Raw genomic sequence first — 25076 nt, forward strand, 5'->3', positions numbered from 1 at the left:
AATGAATTATGCCAGTCTTATAAAGACAAATATTGTATGTTTGCAATTCTCATACTTTATATAGATACATTAAATTATGTATGTGTATGTGGTATGAAAATAGGAGTCAAGCTGACCAGTGGGACATGGGAGCAACAAAAAGGGGAGGGGCAAAAGGGAAGAAGGAAAGATGGGGATGTGTAGTAAGACAGCACTTACTTGATAAAGGCTTAAATTTTTTAAAAGTAAGGTTATTTCTATATATTAAGAAGTAGTTTTCTGAACTAAAGACAAAGAAAATTACCTGATATCTAACATAATCAGAAGAGAGAGTATTGGTATAAGTTTAATAAGGGAAAATAAATTTAACTAGGAGTGGTATACTATATTGAAAATTGAAAACAGAGGATAGATACTTTCACCTTTTTTAAAACTGAGAGCCTCTGGTTCAAAATCTGTGTGAGGAGAATTAAGGAGTAAGCTGAAACAAACCCAGATATGGCTGGCAGATACTCACCTGAAGAACTGTGGGCTTCTGATCCCAGGAGGCCTTGACATGTCACAGTGCCTGAGTCAGCAAGTACCAGCCCAGGTTAGCCCTGAGAAGGCCAACCCTAGAGAGCACCTCTAATGAGAAAATGTCTCCCTTGTGGTTCTTAGGGTACACTCCTAAATTCTGAAAAATTCTGCCAAGTGATTATCAAAACTGGTAAAACATGTTTCTATGTTTGCAAGAATTACAACACAGTGGTCAGTACAGACAAATGCTACATTGATATCTCTGTGTTCTCTAGTGTCACACCAAAAGCAAGAGCAGGGAATGTAGATACTTTGCTTCTTTAATCAAAGTCAAGGCTGACTACCCTCTCCAGGGTGTGAGAAGAACAGGAAGACATCACTATCTGAGGGTTCAGTGTTGATGCAGCTGTTGTTATGTTACCACTGAGTCCTTGTTCAATGCTCCAGAGGGGTTTGGTAGTGAGTCATGTCTGCAAAGAATGTACGTCACAGTATGCTAGTAAATAGAGAGGAAAAGTGTAGCTATGTCTTTGGAAGTTCTTATTATTGGCAAATATTTAGATAGGATCAAATCTGTTAATTTGCATACTTGGAATAAAAATAGGATAGTTAATTTTTTTTCTAAACACTGAGAACATAATTGTATAAACAAGAAAAAAAATCACAGGTTCAATATTCTTCTTTCAAGTGAAGTTTCTATCTTGGAAGGTATCTGTTCCTTTTTTCTTCTTCCTGCAGACTTACAGGATGTCTACTGCTAAGGACACATTTAGAAAAGGACTGTGGGATGCCACAGGGCTCCAGGCCAAGATGAACAGAGCCAGTGAGAATCTCTGGCACAGGATAAAGAAACTTGGGGAGAGAAAAATCTCTTCCCAATCAGAGGTGTAATCAACTCTTTAGAATAAGGGATCTCAGGTGGAGGAATGATTTTTTCACTTGTCATCTCTTTTTACATTTCCACCCAAGCGCTCTTATAAATATGGTTTTTAAATGGTTCAAAGTCTGACAACAGGTGTTTCCTATTGGCTTGGCCTGAGGACTTGGGAAGAGCTTGTCTACATATTTCAAGGCAGTCCTGCTTCTGCTTGGAGCTTATGTGACCCATGGTCACATCTACATGCAGGTGAGGGACTTGGAGCGTGACAGATCTGGCTGGGATCTATGTCACATCCTCCTGTGAAGGTGGGACTTGGGGCATGTCCAATGCCCTGAGGGGTCGTGCCCTGCTCATGGCAGCGTGAAGATTCCTGATTCTTGAGAGTTTGGGAAGCTTCCTCCAGTCTCATTTATCATTCCCGGAGCTTTGACCGCCTCAACTGAGAATCAGGGTTCCTAACATGGCCTACCTGCCCCACAAGTGTGTAGAAAGCATCCATGGTTATGGACTAGATAGAATTCAGGATGTATCTTGGAGCATGCTGGTGAGGCCTCTGGAATCAGCAGGGTACGAGGGCAGGTGATAGTCTAGCTAATAGTGTCATTGACAAGCACTGTGGTCAAACAATGAAAATTAGTTTAGTGGATTCTCAGTTTACAGTAGCACAATGGCAGCATCTTCAAACTCCACCAGACTTAGTCTTTCCTTAGGCACCACCACCGCAGAACTGATGAGTCCAAACTCTTCCAAGACCTTCAGAGGGCTGCCTTCCACTCCCATCAGTCAGGTGTCTGATACGCACAGCTTGGGAAGCGTGAGCATTATGGGGCAGCGATGTTTTCTTTGGCACCTCCCACCGCCTTAGTGCTTACAGCCGGCTTTGTCAGCTACTCTGTAGATACTTAGGGGCCAGCCACCTCCCTCTCTGCTCCATCAGCTTATGTACCTTCACCAGCTCCACACCGCTTCCACTGCTCATTGTGGCTGCCTCTGCTCCTGCCACACACTCACTTTTCCCAGAATGAAGCGTTTTTAAATGTCAGCATACTTGTATGCTTTGGATGCGGTATGTTTGTCTCAAAAAAAAAAAAAAAAAAAAAAAGAAAAAGAAAAAAGAAAACAAAAACAAACAACAACAACAAAAATCCCCAAAAACAAAAAAATCTGCTTAGAGTGGCTAAATTATCCATAGTAGCCAAAATTTCCATTTTGATTTGCCAGAAGATAGTGGTGTGTGTTTTCCAACAAAGCTAAAGCTCCTAGAATAAAAATTAAAACCTTCAATAAAAAGTTACATTTATCACACGAAAAAGAGACACAACATAGTTGCAGGCAATTTCGGTTTTTCACTGATTTTTTTGTCATAACATGTTACATTAAAATGATGCTCTGTGAAGAGAAGACAGCCTCTGAAGTATATTGTGATAGAAACCAATTACTGTTGTGGAGCAGCAGAGTCTTCTGATCCAAGACTGAAAATTTAAGCATCCCTTTCCTAACTTCAGAGCAGGCTAGATAGAATTCTGTCACAGAGAAGCTCATAAAAGGCTAAAAAAGTCAGCACTTTAGATGCTGAGAGAAGTTTTGTGCTGTGTCTGGAATGCAAAGGGGCTAGCACTGGACAGCAAAAGCAGAAAGCACCCGTGCTTTGCAATGCATGTTCTCCCAATTGGCCCCTGCTCTTAGCCTTGGGAGTTTAGACGGAATGTTTAAAGATGCTGGAAAAGAATTTCAGGGCACTTGGTTACAGGCAGCTTGCCTCTTTTATTGTCAAATGTGCTCTTGCAAAGTTTAGAGCACCTAATGTTTTAAGCCACTAAAATTTTAAAATTATTTCTGGCTTTTGGTAATGATGAAGTCTTAACACTCTTAATAATTATGCTTAGGTAACATGCATAAAGTTGCCATTTAAAAAAATTAGAGTAGGATGCACGTAGATTTTTTTTTTTTTTTTTTTAGTTTGAAAAAAATTGCAGAAACACTTAGTTTTACATCCTGATTGAATGTTCAGCATGTATGTGTTGGTTAATCTTGGCTATCAACTGGCTGGATCCTCAACCGACTAAGAGACAAACGGATTGAGAAGCCTGTGAAGAATTCTCTTAATCAGGTTAACTGAAGTAGGAAGATATATTGTGAATGTAGACAGCACCTTCCGATGGCAAACAGGACTAAGGGGGTCAAAGGGAAAAAAGCCTTTCTTGTTTTTTATTTGTTTGCAATCACCACTTTCTTGTGAGTTTGCCTACCCTGTTTTCTGTTTTTGCTGCTGCTGCTATATTTCTACACCAATATCATAACCTGGCTTCTTTAGGCTAATAGTGTGAACCAAAAACTAGTGACTCTTCAGAAATCCTGTAGCCCTCCAGTACCACATTGAGACTTCCAGCTTCATGTACTGGACAACTACTGAGTTCTCAGCCACTCCAGTGTTAAGAGAGCATTGTTGGACTACCACAACTCTTCCATGCAAGTCACTTGTATGAGTGATGGTTTTCTAGAAGAATAAAACCCAATAGGATGTGTATCCAAATCTGTGTTTCTCTCTCATTCTCTCTCTCTCTCTCTCTCTCTCTCTCTCTCTCTCTCTCTCTCTCTCTCTCTCTCCCTCAATCACCTATCTAGGCATCTATTATATATCTATCTATAATAGGTTTCCTATGTAAGCCCCCTGTAAGTCTGTATCCTAATCATGTAGGTCTATTATCCATCCACCTATGTATCTATGTATCTATCTATCATCTATCTATCTATCTATCATCTATCTATCTATCTATCTATCATCTACCTACCTATCTATCATCTATTGTCTATCACATATTTATACATTTATCTCTCTATTATATATATCATCTATTTATTATTTATCACCTATCATTAGTCACCATAATTTATCAATCAAATTTTCTATCTAGATTTATTAAGTCAGCTTTAAAACAATAACAATAACAGAATCACACTGAGAGTGGAGAACCCAGTAGTTACTTGAGGCTTGGTACCTCATCAGAATAAGCATACAGTGGCTGTCTCTCAGTGAGGAACAGTCCCAACAACAAGAAACGATAAGTTCACAAGGTTTGATGGCTCAGCAGTCCCATCTTGGCATTGAAAGTCTGAAAGGTTTCCAAAGAGCCACATGATGAAAGCTGGTTCTGATAGCAGGGAAAGAATTATCAGCAGCCACAGCATAGATGAATTCAGCTGCAAGATAAAGGTCAACTGAACAAAAGTCAAGATGCTCTTTCTGCCATGCCCTTTTTCATCTGAGCTGCCACCAGAAAGTGAGCCTAATAATTAGAATAGATCTTTTCACATCATTCAAAGCAATCAGGACAGTTAATCTGAGGATACCCTAGTCAGATGATTCTAATTTATGGCAACTTGAAATTAAAAACAATCATAATACCAATCTAACAATTTCTTTAATGTCCACTCATTCTGTGTTATATTCCTCTAGAGAATCCTTATTAATGTAAGATACATAACTCTTTTAAAATATAGGCTATGTATTTTCTAGACCTTTAGTTCTTAACCTGTAGTGATCTTTCACCTCAACTTCTTAGTATTTTAGCTGAGACAAAAGGGATATGCTACCATTTCCACATCCAGAGTGCTTCTACTTTTTTGGTTTTTTTGTTCTTTCTTTCTCTCTTTTTCTTTTTTTTTTTCCCTCCCCCTTCCTCTCTCCCCCTCCCTCCCTCCCCCCACCTCCCCCTTTTGTCCTTTCTTTTTTACTCACTCCTGTCATTTACATCTCAAATGATATTTCACTTCCTGGTTACCCCTCCACAATCCCCATCCCATCTGCTTTCTTCTTCCTCCCCTTTGCCTCTATGAGGGTGCTCTCCCCATTTCTGCCCAACTACACCAGCAGAATGAGTAATTCATTAGAAAATCGAAAGAAGATTAGAAATATTGCTAACGGGTGCTAGGTTCTGTTAAACGGAAACTATACATCATGAGATGGGCAACAACTTGCTCTCGTTTAGATAATAAAAGAAGCCACACATGGAATGGGCATTCAATGCAATTAGAAAGTGATTGGTTACATTTGTGTTGTACTATTGTGCCTGTAAAAATACCTCAGCTAACCTGGTCAATAGTGTAGCCTGCAGGGTTTGTAGCTGGGTAAGATTTAAGATCACTATTTTCTTGTGCATAGAAACTTCCAGCACCATGAAAGCTGACCTACAGGGTTGAAGCTTAAAGATCAACACCAGCTTAATTTTTCCACATTCTATGACTCAAATTTATGGTGTCTTCAGCAATAGAATTTTATTTCCAAGATCTGGAGCATAGCCAACAGCAATGGAAAATCTTGTAATATCTAAGGGTATAGGAGACTCTGCTCCAAAACAGATAATCTATTCATGGTATTGGAATTTTCACTTCTTATCCTGTCATGTCTGGTAGGGGCATCTGCTGTCGTGTTACAGGACAATTCCATGTAGCTCTTTATATGTATGCATTTTATATTTTAGGAAATGTATGCAGCAGAAGTTTTCCATTAGACTTTATCTCTTCCAATAGACAGAGTCAGACGTACTCAAAAGTGAGAAATAGAAACATGCACAACACTTGTAAAGAAAAAGAAAAGATTAATTCAATGATTGTCAACCTCCTTACATTTTTAAACAATAGAATAAGAGCCCAAAACTTGAGAGTTTCATTTGGCTGCTGACAATTCCTTCCCTGCTATAAGAACCAGCTTCCATTATGTATTCAGAATCAGTGGCTCTTTGGGAACCTTTCAGACTTTCAGTGCTAAGATGGGACTGCCGAGCCCAACCGCCAGCCAGAAAGGCGGCTCGTACAGGCTGAGCAACTGTGACCGGGAACAGATCTTAGGAACTTCTGTTCCCACCCGGAGACGACTTCAGGTCACAGAGCAGAGCCTGGCCCAACAGCCAGCCGGAAAGGCGGCTCGAACAGGCTGAGCAACTGGTGAGTGGGAGACCTAGGCTGCTGGGGAGCAGAGGGATCTCTGCGGAGTGCACACGGAAAGGGCACCCCCTGCCCTGACCTGCCCTGTCCTCCCCGATCCAGTGACCGGGAACAGATCTTAGGAACTTCTGTTCTCACCCGGAGACGACTTCAGGACACAGAGCAGAGCCTGGCCCAGCTGCCACCCGGAACCTGGGCTGCCTGGGAGTAGAGAGATCTCTGCGGAGTGCACACGGAAAGTGTACCAGGGACACAGACCAGATACAAGGGAAAGGCAAGAACATATCACTGATAACAAAATGGCAAGAGGAAAGAGAAAGAGTATATCCCAAGGAAACCAAGACAATCTAGCAACACCAGAACCCAGCTCTCCGATAGTAGCAAACATCAGAATTCCAAACACTCCAGAGAAAGAAGACAGAGACCTGAAATCATGCCTCAAGACGCTGATAGAGTTACTTAAACAAGAAAGAGAGAAAAAGCAAAAAGATTCAGAAGCTTTTAAAGAAGAAACAAGAAACACACTCAAAGAACTCAAAGAACGAGAGGAAAACAGAACCAAAGAAATAAAGGAATAAAAGAGGGAAATTAAAACAGAAATTGACACAATAAAGAAAGTGCTAAAAGAGATAACCCTAGAGTCAGAACACCAAAAAAAGAAATCAGGAGTCACAGAAGCAAGCATTTCCAACAGATTACAAGAGATCGAGGAGAGAATCTCGGGGGCAGAAGACAACATTGCAAACATAGACAAAACAGCCAGAGAAGATGCAAAAAACAAAAAGCTCCTAACCCAAAATGTCCAGGAAATACAAGACACAATGAGAAGACCGAACCTAAGGATAATAGGAATAGAAGAGGGAGAAGAGTATCAACTAAGAGGCACAGTAAATATCTTCAACAAAATCATAGAAGAAAACTTCCCTACCCTCAAGAATGAGATGACCACGAGCATAAAAGAAGCCTTCAGAACTCCAAATAGGTTGGACCAGAAAAGAAATGCCTCCCGACACATAATAGTAAAAACATCAAGTGCCCAAAGTAAAGAAAGAATACTAAAAGCAGTAAGGGAAAAAGGTCAGGTAACATATAAAGGCAGACCAATCAGACTCACACCCGATTTCTCAACAGAGACTATGAAAGCTAGAAGAGCCTGGACAGACATCATGCACTCCTTAAGAGAGCACAAGTGCCAGCCCAAGCTGCTATACCCAGCAAAACTATCAATCACCATCGATGGAGAGACAAAGATATTTCAAGACAAATCAAAATTCACACAATATCTGACCACAAACCCAGCACTACAACGAATTATAGGTGGAAAACCCAATACAAGGAGGGAAAATACAGCCTAGTAAAAACAAGAAAACTCCTAAACAAGAAAACTAAAAGAAGAAAAAAACACAGACACAACTCAACCCAAAAAAGCAAAAATGGCAGGAAACAGAAACAATTATTCCTTGATATCTATTAACATAAATGGTCTCAACTCCCCAATAAAGAGACATAGACTATCAGACTGGATACATAAACAAAATCCAGCCTTTTGCTGCATACAGGAAACTCATCTCAGAGACAGAGACAGACACTATCTCAGAGTAAAAGGGTGGGAAAAAAACTTCCAAGCAAACAGCCCCAAGAAGCAAGCTGGAGTGGCTATTCTAATATCGAATAAAGTAAACTTCCAACCAAAAGTTATCAAAAAAGATAAAGAAGGACACTTTTTAACTCATTACCGGGGAAATCTGTCAGGAGGAACTCTCAATCCTTAACATATATGCTCCAAATAAAAAATCACCCACATTCATAAAAGAAACTCTACTAAAGCTCAAAAAATACATTTAACCCCACACAATAATAGTGGGAGACTTTAACACCCCACTCTCACCAATGGACAGATCAGGGAAACAGAAACTGAACAAGGACACTGCAAAACTAGCAGAGACTTTGAACCAACTAGAATTAATAGATATATACAGAACATACTATCCTAAAGTAAAAGAATACACCTTCTTCTCACCACCCCATGGCACCTTCTCGAAAATTGACCACATAATTGGACACAGAACGAGCCTTCATCGATATAAAAAGTTTGAAATACTCCCATGCATCCTCTCAGATCACCATGGTCTGCGGCTGGTCTTTAACAACAACAAAGACAACAAAATGCCCACATACACATGGAAACTAAACAACGCTCTGTTAAAGGATAGCAGGGTCAAAGAAGAAATAAAGAAAGAAATTAAGGACTTTCTAGAATTCAACGAAAATGATAACACAACATACCCAAACCTATGGGATGCAATGAAAGCAGTATTGAGAGGAAAACTCATTGCCCTAAGTGCTTCCAAGAAGAAACTGGAGAGAGCTCACATCAGCAACCTGACAGCACAGCTAAAAGCCCTAGAAGAAAAGGAAGCAGATATACCCAAAAAGAGTAGACGGCAAGAAATAATCAAAATTAGGGCAGAAATAGACCAAATAGAAACAAAAAAAACCATTGAAAAAATTAACAAAACAAAGAGTTGTTTCTTTCAGAAAATTAACAAGATTGATAAACCCCTAGCCAGACTAACTATAGGGCAAAGAGAGAGTATCCAAATTAACAAAATTGGAAAGGAAAGTGGTGATATAACAACTGTAACTAAGGAAATTCAAGAAATCATCAGATCCTACTACAAAAACATACTCCACAAAATTGGAAAATCTGGAGGAAATGGACAAATTCCTAGACAGATACAAGGTCACAAAGTTTAACCAGGACCAAGTAAACCATCTAAATAACCCTATAACACCTAAAGAAATAGAAGAAGTCATCAAAAGCCTCCCAACCAAAAAAAGCCCAGGTCCAGACGGGTTCAGTGCAGAATTTTATCAGACATTTATTGGGGATATAACACCAATATTCACCAAACTATTCCAAAAGATAGAATCAGATGGAATATTACCCAACTCATTTTTTGAGGCTACAATAACCCTCGTACCTAAGCCACACAAAGACCCTACAAGGAAAGAGAACTTCAGACCAATCTCACTTATGAACATTGATGCAAAAATACTCAACAAAATCCTTGCAAACCGAATCCAAGAACACATCAAAACCATCATTCATCATGACCAAGTAGGCTTCATCCCTGGGATGCAGGGATGGTTTAACATAAGGAAATCCATCAATGTAATCCACCATATAAACAAACTTAAAGACCAAAATCACATGGTCATCTCACTAGACGCTGAGAAAGCATTCGACAATATCCAACACCCCTTCATGTTAAAAGTCATGGAAAGAACAGGAATCCAAGGCCCATATTTAAACATAATACAAGCAATATACAGCAAACCAACAGCCAACATCAAACTTAATGGCGAGAAACTTGAAGCAATCCCACTAAAATCAGGGACTCGACAAGGCTGCCCACTCTCTCCCTACCTATTCAACATAGTACTGGAAGTCCTGGCTGGAGCAATTAGACAGCAAAAGGAGATCAAGGGGATACAAATCGGAAAGGAAGAGATAAAACATCACTCTTTGCCGATGACATGATAGTGTACTTGAGTGACCCCAAAAATTCCACCAGAGAACTCCTACAGCTGATAAACAAGTTCAGCAAAGTGGCCGGATACAAAATTAACTCAAACAAATCAGTAGCCTTCCTATACTCAAAGGACAAACATGTGGAGAAAGAAATTAGGGAAAAGGTACCCTTCACAATAGTTACAAAAACTATGAAATACCTTGGTGTGACTCTAACTAAGGAAGTGAAGGACCTGTATGACAAGAACTTCAAACCTCTAAAGAAAGAAATTGAGGAGGATCTCAGAAAATGGAAAGATCTCCCATGCTCATGTATTGGAAAGATCAACATCTTAAAAATGGCCATCCTACCAAAAGCAATCTACAGATTCAATGCAATCCCCATCAAAATTCCAACCCAGTTCTTCATGGAATTGGAAAGATCAATGTGCAATTTCATATGGAATAACAAAAGACCTAGAATAGCAAAATCCATCCTCAATAACAAAAAAACATCTTCGGGAATCACTATCCCTGACCTCAAGCTATATTACAAGGCAATTGTGCTGAAAACTGCATGGTACTGGTACAGAAATAGGCAAGTGGATCAATGGAATAGAATAGAAGATCCAGAAATGAGCCCTCATGTATATGGTCACCTGATTTTTGACAAAGGAGCAGTAAACATTCAATGGAAAAAGGACAGCCTATTCAACAAATGGTGCTGGTCCAACTGGCACTCAACATGCAAAAGAATGAAAATAGACCCGTTCTTATCTCCTTGTACAAAGCTCAAGTGTAAGTGGATTAAAGATCTCCACATTAAACCAGATACACTGGAACTATTAGATGAGAAAGTAGGGAAAACCTTAGAACACATAGGCACAGGAGAAAATTTCCTGAACAAAACACCAATGGCTCAAGCTCTAAGGTCAAAGATTAACAAATGGGACTTAATGAGATTGCAAAGTTTCTGTAAGGCTAAGGACATCGTCAAGAAAACAAAACGGCAACCAACAGAATGGGAAAAGATCTTTACCAACACCACATCAGATAGAGGCCTAATATCCAAGGTGTACAAGGAACTCAAAAAGCTAGACACCAGAGAATCAAATAACCTTATTAAAAAATGGGGTACAGAGCTAAACAAATCATTTTCAGTTGAGGAACACCGAATGTCCGAAAAACATCTGAGGAAGTGCTAGACATCCTTAGCCATCAGGGAAATGCAAATCAAAACAACCCTAAGATTCCACCTCACACCAGTCATATTGGCCAAGATCCAAAACTCAGATGACAGCAGATGCTGGCGAGGCTGCGGAGAAATAGGAACACTTCTCCACTGTTGGTGGGGTTGCAAGCTAATACAACCACTCTGGAAATCTGTCTGGCAATACCTCAGAAAATTGGATATAGTACTACCTGAAGACTCAGCTATTCCACTTCTGGGCATATACCCCAGAGACACTTTAATACACAACAAAGATATATGCACCACAATGTTCATAGCGGCTATATTTATAATAGCCAGAAGCTGGAAGGAACCCAGATGTCCTTCAGAAGACGAATGGATACAAAAATTGTGGTACATATACACAATGGAATACTACTCAGCCACCAGAAACAATGACTTAACCAAATTCTTAAGAAAATGGCTGCATCTAGAGAAGATCATCCTGAGTGAGATAACCCAGTCACAAAAGAACAGACATAATATGCAGTCACTGATAGTGGGATGCTAACCCCAGAGGCTTGCACTCCCCCAGAAACAACTCACAGACTGTATGAAGTCCAAGAAATAAAGAAAACAAAAAATATACATATATTCACAAAACAAGAAGACTTTGACTATTTTCATGTTTCGTTTTGTTTTGCATGTACTTTACGCTTATTGCAACTAGTAGGTTTTCAATGCATACTGTCAAGCCCTTGAAATAATCAAGTACTGACAAAAAAACATATTCACATGGTTTTATGTAAAATTTATTTTAATGTCTGAAAAAACAGTACTGACAAAAATGTATAATTTTAAGCAAAAAATGTTTAAAATCTTTACATTTATCTTTGTTTTGCAAAATAAAGTCATTTAAAAAAATAAAAAAAAATTGTAAAAAAAAAAAAAAAAAAAAAAAAATGGGACTGCCGAGCCATCAGGCCTTGTGGACTTAGCAGTTCCTGGTTGTTTCCCCTTTTCTACCCTTCTATCCTATAATCAAAGTTCTTGCTATGAATTTCGGAAACTAGTTTTATAACTTCAGAATATTTTGGGAGCCTAGAAATCACTTCTTAGTTGTAAACACTGGGTCACATTTTCACTAAGGGAGGCTTTTATATGTCCATGAGGTTCTCGTTCCCCTCCCTTATATAGTTGAAGTACATGGAGGAAACAGGGACAATCCCCTCTTGTAATGTACATATCTGTGGCTTATGCAGAGCGCATTGTGGGGCACAACAGGGTACAGAGCCCATAGGACCTTACCCAAGCATTTCATTTCTCTATCACGGCCTGTGATAACTTGTTTCTGCTTTAATCTACCTTTTTACCAGGAGCTCATGACATCTGTTATTTATTGATGAGTCCATACATACTGTACTTTTCACACCAGAACTTTAGACTTTGAATAAGCTTCAGAAACAGATTGGTTTCGAAACCACTGAGCTAGCATGATGAAAGTTATATAAAAAGAATGTCATGTCATCAGTTAACCATAGCCATTGAAGATCAGTTATATGGTTCATCTTTATGAAATTACATATGTGTAGAAATGCATTTATTTTAGGAATATAGTATGATAAAAATTTAAATCCATTGCTATAAACACTATATATATTTTATATATATATATTTTTTAAACTGAAAACTATATTATATATATGCACCTGAACAATTTAATAAAACTCTCAAGTTTTAGTCTCTTATTCTGGGTTGTTTAAAATGTAAGGAAGGCCTTCAGGTAGTTCTATATCCAACTTTCTGAGGAACTGCCAGACTGATTGTACCAGCTTACGTCCCCACCACCAGTAGAGGAGTGTTTCTCTTTCTCCGCATTCTCGCCAGCTTCTGCTGTCATCTGAGTTTTTGATCTTAGCCATTCTGACTGGTGTGAGGTGGAATCTCAGGGTTGTTTTGATTTGCATTTCCCTGATGACTAGGCATGTTGAGCGTTTCTTTAGGTGCTTCTTGGCCATTCGGTGGCAATTTGCACAATGGAGTACTACTCAGCTATTAGAAACAACGACTTTACGAAATTCCTAGGCAAATGGATAGAACGAGAGAGTATCATCTTGAGTGAAGTAACCCAGTCACAAAAGAACACGCATGATATGCAGTCAGTGATAACTGGACACTAGCCCCAGAAAGCTCTGAATACTCAAAAAACAACTCACAGACCTTTTGAAGCTCAAAAAGTAGGAAGGCCAAAATGTGGAAGCCTCAGTCCTTCTTAGAAAAAGAAAAGAAAAAAAATTGTTTATTCACCATATATTATTATGTAACAAATTTTGTGAGCTATAATAATAGTTTATAAAATAAATAAATTACTAAAAATGTAAAGAGGTTGACAAGCATTGAATTTATCTTTTCCTTTTACTTAAAGTATTGTACATGTTTCCATTTCTCACTTTTGGGTATACCTGACACTATCTATCTATCTATCTATCTATCTATCTATCTATCTATCTATCTACCTACCTACCTACCAACCTACCTACCTATCTATCTATCTATCTATCTATCTATCTATCTATCTATCTGTCTGTCTGTCTGTCTGTCTATCTATTATCTATCTATCTATCTATCTATCTATGCCCATCTCTCCCATTTTCTCTAACACAGAGACACAAACACAAAGACATATACATACATACACACACACAGACACAATGTTACAGACATACACACTGGCATACACAGACAGGCAGACACATAGACATACAGACGCACCTATTACTCTTTTTTCCAGAATCCCACTCACAGTTTTCAGAAAGGAAATGTTCCAAATACATGGAAAGGCACCATTTTTCAAAGTCTCTAGAGAACAGTCCTGCATATATGGCTGGATGAGACAATCTGGACATTGTTTGCTTCTGTATGGTTTCCAACCTATGCTGAGATTGCTAGTCCTACTTTTGTCATCATAAAATGTATCCTAAACTTTGTAATTCCTTAGCCTTCCACACTAGAAATAAGAAGTAAGATTTTCCATTTAGACGACCTGTGAGTGTTTTTGAAAACCATGTTGATGACTACACTGTGTGGACCATCTTTGTGATGTGATGGTTAACAATGGTAGTCACAGTAGGGAGAACGAAGGCTTTGAAGCAAGGCTTTAGACTGCCTTGAACAGTAAGTAGTTATTTGATGGTATCAATTGAACTGAATATTTTGATATTAAATAAATTATAAGGACAGAAGTCAACGCAGAATACAGTTATTTGTAACTGTCCACCCACCTAGGCAAAAATTTCTTAGAATGGTAACATCTTCTTTATGAAGAAAGCCCAAGAGTAGTTCCATATTATTATATCAATATTTAACATTAACAATATGATACAAAAAATGTACCATGTTTTTGATGACAGCCGATGATTAGGCTTAGGTGACTTTATTTCGTAATAAATACTTAAACGAGAAGAATTTAAAGACGTTCTATTAATCTGGCACAAGTACTGGTTTTAGCTTGCACTGAGCAGGAATATTTGGGTTATACTTTAGCTATGTACCTCAAACCTTAGGGCTTTAACAGAACTGGATGCTGTGTTTTGTCATTTTCTGGAGCCTCATCTTAGAAGAGATGGGTTACCAGTCCCCTCGGCATTTATCTGACTTTTCCAAAACTCAGGAAGGAAACAGAGGCAGAGAGTCCTGCACCTGCAACTCGGTGCTTTGGTCAGGGGTTGAAGCATGTCTGTTGACAGCCTACTAAGCAGAAGAGTTAAATAGCTCTGACTAATTGTTAGGGTTTTGGCACATGTTTTCTTCTGTGGATTCAGAAAGAGCGGTAAGCCATAGCTGTCAGGTTTCTTCTGGAGTAGTTGAAATTAAATAATACTACTTGCAGGATAAGCATTTAAAACATTTTTGTACTTTTGGAGAACAGCAAAACACAGGTGATAGAAAGGAGAAAAGGGGAATAATGAGGAAGGAAGTTTAAGGAGGAGAGTGAAGGGAGGTAAGGTGGAAGAAGAGGAGAGGGAAAATTAACAGAGTGGTTTTGAAAAATGATGTATGGAAACCTATTATTTTATATATCTTAAACACATATTAAACACACACACACACTTATATAAAAGTTTAATTAGTTACTCTACACAGGAAATACTTCTTTAAGAAGTTATAGGTTGCTTATCGTAACAGAATGTTCTAGCTATTGCTGAGAACACTACAGACTTTGTTTCGATTTTTGTTTCGTTTGCTATTAAGATGTGGAGAAATTAGTTCTAATTAGAAAGCATCCTTCCCACTAATTTATCTGTTGTAGTACTGAAAGATGCCACACGCCATGCTAGCTACTGAGGGACAGCAGCAGCAGCTGTCTTACCCAGCTGTGAACTCTGGGGCTGCAATAGTGACAAGTGTGGCTAGGTATGCCGTTGGGTCCAATGGCGGCAGATTTGTTACTGGACTGTGGTAGTTTAGATGAAAATGCTCTGTATGGACTCATATGTTACATACTTAGTCCCCAGTTGAACTGTTTGAAACTATCAGGAGGTGTGTCTTTGTTAGAGGGGGTGTGTCCTTGTTGGAGGGAGTGTGTCCTTGTTGGAGGGGGTGTGTTCTTGTTGGAGGGGCTGTGTCCTTGTTGGAGGGGGTGTGTCCTTGTTGGAGGGGGTGTGTTCTTGTTGGAGGGGCTGTGTCCTTGTTGGAGGGGGTGTGTCCTTGTTGGAGGGGGTGTGTTCTTGTTGGAGGGGCTGTGTCCTTGTTGGAGGGGGTGTGTCCTTGTTGGAGGGGGTGTGTCCTTGTTGGAGGAGCTGTGTTCCTGAGGGTGAGCCTTAAAGTTTTTCAAAGCTCTGGCCAACCAGGCCCAGTGTCTCTTTTTCTGCCCGCTGCCTGAGGATTAGTGTGTAAAGCTCTCAGCGACTGCTGTGACTGTGTCCTGCCTTGATGATCATGGACTAACCTGGAGTGACAATTCTGGAATTTTGATTTCTTTTGAAAAATACAGAAATAAAAAATAAAAATATCGAATATTATAAGAATATGTTTTCACTTTAATCCCAGATGTGGAGATGTAGGGCTGCTTTAGACAGTCCACCAACAGCTGACTATGATTTGCCTTGTGCTGTAGCAGAGGTGTGGTTTTGCCAGCAGCAGATAATTTCTGTAATTGCGTAACGTTTGGAATTCTGGGTATATAAATTCAAGAGCACTGAGAGGTAGGGTTTGGTGATGTTTGGTATTCAGGGGACTTGGTTGCAGTTTCTTAGCAGTCATGCTCAAAAAAGAAATAAAAGAAATTAGATTAGCTTTCTTTAGTTTTCTGTCTCTCTCTCTCTCCTCTGTCCTTTTTTTCCTATCTAGTGATATGATAGGGGTGGAACTGGGGGGATAAAGAGTGGGAGCAAAAAGAAGTACCAAGGACCAGCTATATTAATCTTCTAAAGTTGTGAGCAAGCCTCCAATCAGGTACTTTCTTTTAAAGATTTGCATGGGTTACTGTGTCTCTTCCCAGCAATAACACAGTAAGTAAGACATGGAATAATGAACAGTTTTATGATTGAATTTAAGACTATTGCCACACTAGAAAACATAGTCTTGGTTCTGTAAATATGGCCAAGAACCCATGGTTGGGGTGCTAATAAGCCTCAGGATGGTTCTACTACTACTGCATTGTTAAATGGACACAGTGACAAGTTTCCCTATAAATTTGCATCTTATAGAGGAATTTTCTTTCAGCAACATGGTTGCTGTGACGAGAGATCACATTAATGACCTTCTAGATCTATATGATCCAGCTGAAATACAGGTTCCCCCTTAGTATACACCTTTAATTTCTAACAATGAAGTTAAAGTTAGTTTGTAGAAGGAAGTAGCCATGTTTGAAAGTGATGTCTAATTGAGGGACAGACAGTGATGAGTCAGAGAAAGATTTGACAGAATGAGTCAGAGATAAGATACACCCAACTCACACAAGAACATCATAGGAAAGAGAAAACACTTAAGGCAGTGAGGGAGAGCAGTGTATGGGTGGGTGTATGGTAGTTTTACTGGGATAACTTTACAGAGAGAGGTTGCAGAGAGAACAAGCTAGACACAGGTCAAGACAGAAAGAATGAGAAGAATCCAGAAGATTAAAACATATTGCCAAAGTCAATATGAGGCTAGGCAGAACAATCCACCAGTAGTTGAGAGAAACCATATTAAATCAGTTGTCTTGGAAGATTAGATTGTATAGAGGGTAGAAATGTCCAGGCCTAGGTCTAAGGGTAGTTAGAATAGAGAAAGAAACACTCAGGGGTTGTAGAATTCAATTAAAGTAGAGTATTTGCACAGCTTGGGTATGGCTCTCATCCTTCATATGAGGAAATAAAAGTGAGATTTACTCATAGGTCATACCCATAGATTATACCCATAGATTTTATATGTATAGATTTTACCCATAGATTTATACCTATAAATTTATACCTGTAGATTATACCTATAGATAAATGCAGCTCTCAGACCTCACCAGAGAAGTTTCTTGTGCTTAATGGTGGTTAATTAAAATCTCACAACTGGTCAAAGCTCAGAGAACAATTGTCTGTGGAACACTCAACTACACATGGGCTGTTGGTATCGCATTTGTCTCCACAAGGCTCAGGGACCAGTGAGGAGAAAGGGGAGTTTGTGGGAAAGATGGTAAGAGCCTAAGAAGGATCTAAAGAAAAGAGCATCTTTTGCCAATGATGAATCCATTATACTCATAAATTCACAGAAGTTGTGGTTGCTGCACAAGTCCTGCGTAAAATTAAAGCATCAACATTCCTGTGTAAAGATGCTCTTGAGCTGCAAATCCTAGTTGAGGAGCTGATAACCACTGATAGTTTCTCTTTTTCCTAAGGGTATGTTAGAAAATTTCCTAAGGGATTCTGTTAGGTCAACCATGGTCCCAGGCTGGCCTCATGCCCAAGAAATTGGCAGCGCACATTGGAATCAGTGTGCTACTAAAAACAGAAAGAAGATGTGCAGTTAGGGGACATGGGAGTATATCAGAGCATTTAGAGATAGAAGTGGGAGATAAACATGATCTAAACACCTCATATGCATGTTTAAAATTTCAAAATTACTAAACCGTTATACTTTAAAACAAAATTAAATAAAAATAAGAAATTGTATACTTTGAAGTATTGGCAAGATATTTAGGGATAAAGGTAGAACCAAAACCGAAAGAATGGCCAACCAATGACATTCCCAAATTGAGAGCCACTCCATGGGCAAGCACCAATCCATGACTCTATTAATGACACTTCATTATGTCTGCAGACATGAACCCAGCATAACGGTCCTCTGAGAGGCTCCATCCAGTAGCCAATGGAAAGACATGCAGAGACTCACACCCAACCACTAGATGAAGCTTGAAGAGACTTGTAGAAAAGTTGGGAGACAGATTGAGGGACCTGAAGAAGACAGGAACTCCACAGGAAGACCAACAGACCTGGACCCTGGGGACTCCCAGAAACTGAATCACCAACCAAAGAGTGAGAACTGGCGGGACCTTGGCCCCCTGCAAATATGTAGCAAGTGAGCGGCTTGGTCTTTATTGGACAGTCCTCCAAACAACTGGAGCAGGGGCTGTCCCTGAGCCCCTTGCCTGCCTACCTGCCTGTAGATGCTGTTCCCCTAAATTAACAGCCTCGTCTGGCCTCAGAGAGGATGTGCAAAGTCCAACAGTTATTTGATGTGCTGGGGATGGGGTGATGGATGTTGACACCCAGAAGGGGGGCTTACTCTTCTCAAAAAAGAAGGGGAAGGAGGAATGGGGGAAGATTTACATGAGGGGATACTGGGAGAAGAAGAAGGGCTGATATTGGGTTGTAAAGGGAGTAAATAAATTTAATAAAACGAGCATTGGACTATGTTTTTATTGGTGTCCTCTTTTCGTGGCCTACTCTTCATATTAAAATTCCAGTTTGGGTTTTTTACAGCCAGCATTCTAAGAATGATTTAATTCCTTTCCATGTCCGATCGCTGGAGACACACAGATGATAGCGTAGAGCTAGAAGCTATTGATTTATTTTTAAACAACACTGTTATTGCAAAGGCGAGCAATGGGATGCTCTGCAATCCGTGGGAAAGTGGGGCATAAAGCAGAGCTGTGGAACCGATACTGCAGTGTCAGGGACCAAGCCTCTCCTATCTGTCATGTGTCACACTCAATGTTTCTTTCATGGAATTTCCTGTGGCAGGCTAGTAAATGTTTTGGGTTCCATCTGGATCGAGTTTTAGCAGTGCCATTGATGACACTGCCCAGACTATAATGCAGATGGAATTAGAGGAAAGGAATGTCTAGAACCACACACACAACTGGGCTTGCACAACAGAAGGCCCTCTAATCCAATATAGTCCCAAGTAATACACTCCATGTGTGTGAGCGGGGCCCAGTGCGATAGAAGAACTGTGGAAAACTTACCTACTTGTTTCTGAACAGTTTGAACTCTGAAAGCTGACTATTAATATGGTATACTTTGGAACTACATTTTTTTTTTTTTTTTGAAAATTCAATGTCTCTTCTAGTCAAAACTCATGAAAGTATTTCCCCTTTGTGGAAGAGTTAGGTGGGATGACAACCTGAGTTAGAGCCCTGGGATCCACACAGTGTAAGGAAAAAAGAAAACAAACTCTTGCAACTTGTCTTCTGGTCTTCTCAGATACACTATGGAAGTCACATGCCTCCTCTACACCAAATAAATGTAATAAAATTGTTTTAGGCCAAACAAAAATATAGTCATCTGGAACACTTGTAAGTTGTAGTAACTACTAAGTTATTTATATAACCAATTCATTTAATCATACAACAGCCTATGATGATGAAACTATTACCATTTACCCATCCAGAAATGGCAAATAGACTCGGGGAGGCCAAGTAGCCTGTCCTACGTGCAGATGGACATGGGTTCTGACCCAACAATCTGTCTCCAGAGCTGCCATGATCCAGGTTCCTCTGAGGTCGCTCAATACACATGCAATGGTGATGGGTATTCAGAGTGTTGTAAAAGTGGGGTCAGTAAAGTCTATAATTAGAGATAATAGTTAATTTAAAAAACTATTTTCTTAAGCTTCTATAATTTCAATATTCCATAGGAAGCTTAAGATAAATTTTTATTCCCAAATCTCATTCATAGTAAAAAAAATGGATGAATGAATGAATAAGTAAATAATAATATTGTTAATAAGGCCTATGATATATATATATATATAAAATATATATATACATATATATATATATATATATATAATTTTGGCATTACTTCAAATTCTGACTTTGCCATTGTTTTGCTGTTGTATGTGGTAAGTTAAATTTATTTCATTTCAGTTCCTTGTTCAAAAAAATAAGGTTTTTACTATGTAAACATAGCTAATAGAACTGATAACACACCATGTGGGTGACATGTTCCGAAGCAAGCACACATGTGATGAGTCTCTTCTCTTTGTCCTCCATTTCCTTGGCTATGTCACTATCCACCTATGAGGATGATGCTCAGAACTCAGAAGTAGCCTTAACTGCATTTATTTATGCGGTGTAATGTAAACTCTTGACTGAATGTATAGAGTTCCTGCATATTGTTTAAAAGTGACTGTTCATTATTTCCTTGTCATACCTAGAAGTCTTTGTTCTCGATAAACACTGCCTAATGCATCACAGATGAAGGAAACCCTGGGGCTATTGGTAAAGGTAGTACTTCCTCGTGATAGGCCTAGAGTGGCTCCTGTTGACTAATAAAGTGAGTCAGCATAAAATCAACTCAAGAATCTGCATTCTTAATAATTGTTCATCTATTTTAAAAACCTTTATTTTTTTTTAGAAATTATTTGACGTTTTCTTTATTTTTGCCAGTACCATATTGTTTTTATTACCATGGCTTTGTAATATATCTTAAGATCTGGAATGATAATCTCTCCAGCATTGTTCTTTTTTTGATCAGGATTGTTATGACTATTCCAGGACATTTGTGGTTTCTTATACATTTCAGATGGTTTTTTTCTATTTCCGTAAGGAATGAAATGAAAATTTTGATTGGGATTATGTTGAACCTGCAATAGCTTTTGGTAGAATGGTCATTTTCACAATATTAATTCTATCAATCCATGAGTATAAAAGTCTTTCCATTTTATAGTGCTTTTCAGAGATTTAAAGTTTTCATTGTAAATGTCCTTAACCTCTTTGGTAAGATTTATTCATATATACTTTATTTTATTTTTATTTTTCACCTTCTATTTTTTTAGTTGGATATTACATTTCGGATGTTACCCCCGTTCCCCCCAACCCCATCCCCTCACCTTTCCATTGCCTCCATGAAGGTGCTCCCTCTCCCAACCACCCTCTCCCACCTCAGTGCCTTGGCATTCCTCTATACTGGGAAAATGAGCCTTCTCTGGACCAAAGGCCTTTCTTCCCATTGATGTAAGAGAAAGCTATCCTTTGCTGCTTATGCACCTTCAGCCATGGGTCTCTCCATGTGAACTCATTGACTGGTGTTTTAGTCCCTGGGAGCGGTGGTAGGTTTGGTTAGTTGATCATTTTGTTCTTCCCATGGGTTGCAGACCCTTTCAGTTCCTTCAGTTCTTTCTCTAGCTCCTTCACTGGGGTCACTGTGTACGGTCTGATTGTTAGCTGCAAGCATCCTCTGTATCAGTATGTCTCAGACAAAGCCTCTGAGGAGGTATATCATGTTCCTGCCAATAAGCTCTACTTGGCATCAGCAATAGTACTTGGATTTAGTGGCTGCATATGGCATAAATCCCCAAGTGAGGGAGTCTCTGGATAATCTTTTCTTCAATCCCTGCTCCTCTATTTGTCCCCATACTTCCTCCCATGAATGTTTTGTTCTAACCCTTCTAAGAAGGACTAAGGTGTTAACCTTCTGGCCTTCCTTCTTTTTGAGCTTCATAATGTCTGTGAATTGTTTCTCGGGTATTCAGAGCTTTCTGGGGCTAGTATCCACTTATCAGTGAGTGAATACCATGAGTGTTCTTTTGTAACTAGGTTACCTCACTCAGGATGATAGCTTCAAGTTCCATTCTTTTTCTTCCAAGTTCTCTTTATTTAGGATAATGTTGGCTGTGCATTTTTCATATATTACCTCTGTTATTTTTTGAGGTACGTTCCCTCTAGTCCTATATCCTCTAGGAATTTTAATATTAATTGCAGAATGATATTAAAAATTAATTCTTATTTCTATGGAATTTAATAAACTTTTATAATAGCATTAATGAATTATAATCTTAACAAAACTAGGATTATGATATTTTTAATCTATTATAAATGTATTTAACACTCATTTGGTATACTTTAAATAAACAGATTAACATGAGTTTTCCATTATAGATTATATTTTAAATTTTGTTTTAAATTTTTTCTTACTCTTTCATGTATTTGCTATTTTGAATTATGATTAAGAACAATATAAGCCAGATGTTTTGTTAAATTAAATTTGTGAATATCATTTCAGAAACCTTTTGTCCTTTTATTTATGGTTGTTATGCACCAAGTTTATAGCAGTCACAACGCTGATTGTAATAACAAGTTTTCTGCTCTTCCTCACTTCTTTTCTGTTAAATTAACATTTTTAGATTATTTATTTTTCTTGCATCCTGCTCCTAATTGCTTTTTACAGGGAAATGAGAAATTGAGGATTTAATTGTATTGAGTGTCATTTTAGTTACTTCTGCTTTAGTTAGATGCCTTTGGATGGTACTTCTATTTCTTCCAACTTTAATCAATTTTGTTCCCCCCATAATTCTGCAGGGGGCATACACATCCTTCCCCCCAAAATCTTTATTATTTTATTTATTTGCATTACAAAACTTGCTCCACTTCCAGGTCTCCTCTTCCTGAATTCTTTACCCAATCGCTCTTCTCCTATCTCTGAGAGGGTGCTCCCCCACCTACCTGCCCATCTCCACATCATCCTACCAGTGTCCTTCTCTGGGGCATCAAGTTTTCACAGGATTAAGTGCATCATCTTCCACTGAGACCAGACAAGGCAGTCCTCTGCTACATATGTGCCTGGGGCCATGAACCAGACTATGTATGCTTCTTGGTTTTTTGCTTAGTCTCTAGGAACTCTGAGGAGTCTGGGTTAGTTGACACTGTTTGTCTTAGTTAGGGTTTTACTGCTGTGAACAGATACCATGACCAAGGCAACTCTTATAAAGGAGAACATTTAATTGAGGCTGACTCATAGGTTCAGAGGTTCAGTCTAGTATCATCAAGGAGGGAGCATGACATCATCTAGGAAGGTATGGCACAGGAGTTCCTGAGAGTTTTATACCTTCATTTGAAGGCTGCTAGCAGAATACGGACTTTCAGGCAGCTAGGGTGAAGGTCTTATAGCCACACCCACAATGACTCACCTCCTCTAAATAGGCTGTACCTCCTAATAGTACTACTCCCTGGGCCAAGTATATACAAACCATCATAGTTTTGTTCTTCCTATGGGGTTGTAATCACCTTCAGCTCCTTCAGTTCCTCTAATTCTTCCATATTGATCCCAGGCCTCAATCTAATGGCTATGAGTCTATCTTCATTTCTCTCGGTCTTTTGCTTGTAGAGCCTCTTCAAGAACAGCCATGCCAGGGCTTCTGTCTGCATGCAGAATATGGCCTTAGTAATAGTGCCAGGATTTGGAGTGCAAATATGGGATGGATCCCAAGTTGGAGCAATTTCCGGGTGGCCTTAATTCAGTCTCTAGTCCATTTTTGTCCTGCATTCCCTTTGGACAGAAACAGTTCTGGGTTAAATATTTTGAAGATGGGTGGGTTGACCTGTGCCTCAACTGGGGTCTATCTGCTCGAGGTGGTGGTCTCTTCTGGTTCTGTATCTCCACTGTTGGGCATTGAGTCCTTGTAGCTTTTCTAGAGGTTCCTTCTGCCCCCTAATCTCCACTGCTGCATACTTTGATTCATTTTCCTGGCCCTCTGGGTGTCCCTCTTGTCTCTCACCATACCTGATTCTGCCCCTCCTTTTTTCTTCCTTCCACCCCTTCCCTCTCTCAGTTGCCCCTCCCTCTGCCTCCCATGATTATTTTGTTCTCCTTCTAAGTGGATTTGGGTAACCCCAATTGCACTTTCCTTTTTGTTAAGCTTCCTACGGTATGTGAGTTGTATCATGGACATTCTGAAATTGTTGGCTAATATCCATTTATCAGTGAATACATACCAATCACATTATTTTGGGTCTGGGTTACCTCACTCAGGATGAAATTTTCTAGTTCCATCCACTTGCCTGCATAATTTGTGATATTCTCATTTTTAATAGCTGAATATTATTTCATTGCGTAAATGAGCCACCTTTTCTGTATCCATTCTTAGGCTGAGGAACATCTGGGTTGTTTCAAGCTTCTGGCTATTAGAAAGAAGGCTGCTATGAACATAGTGGAACATGTTTTCCTGTGAGATGGTGGGGCATCTTTTGGCTATATTCCTAGGAGTGATATAGCTGGGTCATCAGGTAGAGAGCTATTTCCAATTTTTTGAGGAGCCACCAGATGGTTTCCAGAGTCCTTGTACCAGTTTGCAATCCTACCAAAGGCAGGACCTTGAAAACACATTTTATTTTATTTTTGAGATTATAATATAAATACAAAAGTTCTCCCTTCACATTCCTTCTTCCAAACTCTCCAAACTCTCATATTCTCCACTTCAAATTTATGGACTGTTTTTTAATTAATTTTATTAATTGCTTTTGCATGTAAATATATACACACATATACTTAAATCTAACCCACTTAGTTTATACAATGTTACTTATAATGTATATTTTCAGGACTGACAGTTTGGCACTGAACAATTAATTTGTATAATATTTCTTGGGGAAAATCACCTCTCCTGCTCCCAACATTCTTCCGTTGCCTATGGTTGTTTGTGAAGGTTGAGGGCTTGTAGCCTTTTTCCTGTCCAGACTAGCATGCTCTTTTGTGTCATCCTTGTTCAGCTCATGTTTGAGTAGCCATTTTGGTGACATATTATGGGTATAGATTCTAATAGTAATAAGAGACACAACCTCACACACAAAAAAGATTTTCTACTCTTACTCATTCTTA

Source organism: Micromys minutus (assembly GCF_963924665.1).
Source record: "Micromys minutus genome assembly, chromosome: 21".
Classification (NCBI taxonomy): domain Eukaryota; kingdom Metazoa; phylum Chordata; class Mammalia; order Rodentia; family Muridae; genus Micromys; species Micromys minutus.